The sequence below is a fragment of the Nyctibius grandis genome, chromosome 7 (genome assembly GCF_013368605.1).
Source record: "Nyctibius grandis isolate bNycGra1 chromosome 7, bNycGra1.pri, whole genome shotgun sequence".
Taxonomy (NCBI): Eukaryota; Metazoa; Chordata; class Aves; order Nyctibiiformes; family Nyctibiidae; genus Nyctibius; species Nyctibius grandis.
The window spans coordinates 22,273,982-22,277,404 of record NC_090664.1 but is presented as its reverse complement, the minus strand read 5'-3'; positions in this window follow the sequence as shown (position 1 = coordinate 22,277,404).

Here is a 3,423-nt window from a genome sequence, read left to right as displayed (position 1 = left end):
CGCGCGGGGGGCGGGGCCCGGCTCGGCCCGCCTGTCACAAAGGAGGCGCCGCCGGCGGGACAACGAGCGCGGCTGCACAGGCTCCGTTGAGGCCTGCCGCGCATGCGCAGCCCCCTCACCGTGCGCGCGCACTCCCCCGGCGGGGCTGCCCCCGCCCCTCCCGCCGCGACGCGTACAAAGGCGGCCGTGCTCATGCGGGCTGCTGCTCTTGTGAGAGTCCGCCTCGCTTCTCATCTTCCCCCCGCTACGTTCTCCGGGGTTCTGCCCCGCAGGGAGGAATTTTTACAGTTAATGCGTTTGGGTTCCCGTTATCAGCGGTGGTTTGTTGCAGTAAAAGGCTGTTCAATGTGTTGGGCTGGAAGGTTGCTTTTATTGTACAAATTTGAAAATGAACCCATGTGATTCAGTTTTGAGTACTTCTAGGAAACAAAGGCCTAAATTTTCACTCGCAGTCTGGAGAAGTTCCTTTTAAGCAGGATTTTACTGACAGGCTCATCTTTTCTGCTCAAACACATTGCAAGGGCTTCCCTGTTCCTCTGTATCCTGTGTGGTATCCTCACACCAATAACTACAGCAGCGCGTACCTTGCAGGCAGCAGAGGCTCAGCACCAAGGCCAAATAAGTAGTTCCTTAGGTCAGGAAATTTCCAAAGATGACAAAACAGCTAGACTTGCTCTGCCTGCACCGGAAAGCCGAGAGAGCAGGTGAAGGTGAGCAGCCATCTTCAGCTGCGGCTGAAGATGGCTCTTTCCAGAAGCAGGCTCTCCCCCCTGTCCCAGCCTCCTGCCAGCAGCAGTAGCAGAAAGCGCAGCTGCTGCTTCTGCCCCAGCTCTGCGTCTTCCCTGTGCTTCTTCAGGGGCAGGAGCTTCCCTGAGAAGCTGTTCTGCACAAATTCCTGTGCTAGCTGGGGCTGGTTATCTTCAGTTCACCATGGTTGTAACCAAGGAATGACCAGCCTGACTGAGTGCTCGTGTGAGTGTTCCCAAAAAGGAATGAGGAGCTCAGAGGGTGACTCACAGGCAAGAGACGTTTCCCTAGAAAGCAAATGCCTTTGCTACATGAAGCACACTCCTGGGGCTTTAGACAATGGCCACATCCCCAGCACTGGTTGCTTCTCCTTCCGCAGCCCATGACGTTGGGTTTCCAACAGCTGCTGTGGCAAGGTGTCCTCCCATCGGCAAGGTGTCCCAGTGGAGAAGCCATGTTCACGCTGCATATCCACACACAGCTCGACCCACAGCTGGAGGTTCTAACAGAGCCTTGGCATAGGCTCTTCTTTACGGACATGGTTCGTATTGCTTCCTACCTGGACCATAAATGGTCTTGATTGTTTCTTGCATCTATTGTAAATGGAAGACTGGACCTGTACATATCAGCCTTTCCTCTTTTTGCTTGGTGAATCAGAAGTAAATAATCAATTAAAGAGTAAATTAGCTCACAATGGTAAAGAAAGCAGTATCGAGGAAACATCTTCCTTGTCCTCCAGGCTTGCAAAATAGTTCATTTTGGCTAAAAGTTTCTTGCATGTCACTTACTTCAAAAGTTTCAGTCAACTCAGCCAGTTCTTGTTTAATTACAATTAAATTTTCATTCCTAGGAGGCTGGCCTGAGTTTTAGCCTCTGCTGATGTCTCAGTTTTCAAAAGCCATTCTGAATCCATGTCATAATCTGTCTTTTATACCAGCTGTACTCCATTTGGCTCCAGTAGATAGATTTGCTCATCTCCCTTTTCAAGTGTAACTTTATTAATAAAGCACTTACCCTACTGCAAGATCACATACTGTTCTGGCATAATCTGATTCTGATCCTAGCTGATGTTGCCTATAATCTAACTCTGGGAACAAAAGGGAACGAGCATGAAGGGCATGCTTAAATTCTGAGATGAAAATGCTGACCAGTCTTCTACCATAAGGTGGATCACTGAAAAAGATGAATATGAAGAACCCATTGAAAATGTATAATTGAGGAGAAGGAACACGCCTCCACACAATCCAATGTGAATCAAAGTGAAGACGCTTTATTAAGCATAAGCTCTCCCTTTTATACATTTTGTACTTTCCCTGGCTGTAAGCATGTGCATTGCTACTGGTTAATATTACGAAACATACTCTTCTTTGATGTGTTGATTGGTCACTGCTCTGCCACTGGTCCTTTCTTAATTGGCTCCATCAGTTCTTGTCTCTTCTCCTCCGTGTTCGGCTCCCACCGGCTACTCCCTCAATTCTTGTTTGCTCAACTGCTGTTTTTCCTCATCTCTTCTCTCCAAGGTCGGCTTGTTGACACTAGCTACATGAATCTTGTCACGCAGCTAGGCCTTCACTCCATACTCTCATACTTCTGGCTCATTACATGACCATTCTGCTCCAAAAACCCCTCTACAATTCCCCCTTTCTTTTCTTGAGCCAGAAAGGCCGTGTTTATTGTCCGCTGCAGGGCCCTTTGCAAGCAGGAGAATAAACACGGTAATACAAGCATGATAATACAAATCACAAACAATCCCATCAATAGCATTTTAATCAATCCGACCAGCCATCTAGGAACCCATGCTGTTCCCGTATTCTCTGTGTGGCATCCATGAGCTCTTTGATCTGCTTATGAATTGACTTGGAGTGATCATTCAGATCCATGCAACACATCCCATCAAAATCCTGACATCCATGACCGTGCACTAATAACGAAAAGTCTATAGCAGCTCTATTTTGTAAGGTAGCATGTCGGATACTATCTACATCATTGGCTAATGTTCCTAAAATTCTAGAAGTTTGGTTAGCTCTTTTTGCAACCTAGCAAGCTAAATTTCACAATTGTGTTAACCCTTGGTCAGCATTGTTACATTCTATCCCTATGTTAGTGACACTTCTTTTTTACCTGGTGTCCTGGTTTGGCCTAAACCAGGCCGATTTTCCTTTCAGTGATTTTTACTTTCAGCTAAGTCTCCTCTAAGTAACTGCACTTTCTGAAACTAACTGCATGTCTTGCAGACAGTGTCTGCTTCCAGGACTGATAACGCTCGAAGTTTGTAGTTATCGCTGAGGCACCGGTAGGGATGTTGTGCAGTAAGGCTCTTGCTGTACTTAGTCTTAGAGAAACCAAGGTCCCTGCTGAATTCCTCACTGCTTACGAGTGAAGAGCCGAAGGGGGGTCGCAGCTGCAGGGGGGAGCAGACAGGGCAGGTGACCCAAAATTGACCAACGAGGGTATTCCATCCCATACACGTCATTCTCGGTATAAAGCGGGGGGATCACGAGGGTCTCGCTCTCTTTCTGCTATGGCCGGTGTCCAAGGAGGACTCCGTCTGTTTTCCTGCTGCCCCCGATCCCGATCCGTGCATCCCTGAATCCAGCTCTCGACCGTCGCTAGGCCCAGCCTGGGCTTTCCCAGAGCCTGCCCTGCAGTGCCGGTGGTTGTAGAGGGGTTTTTGGA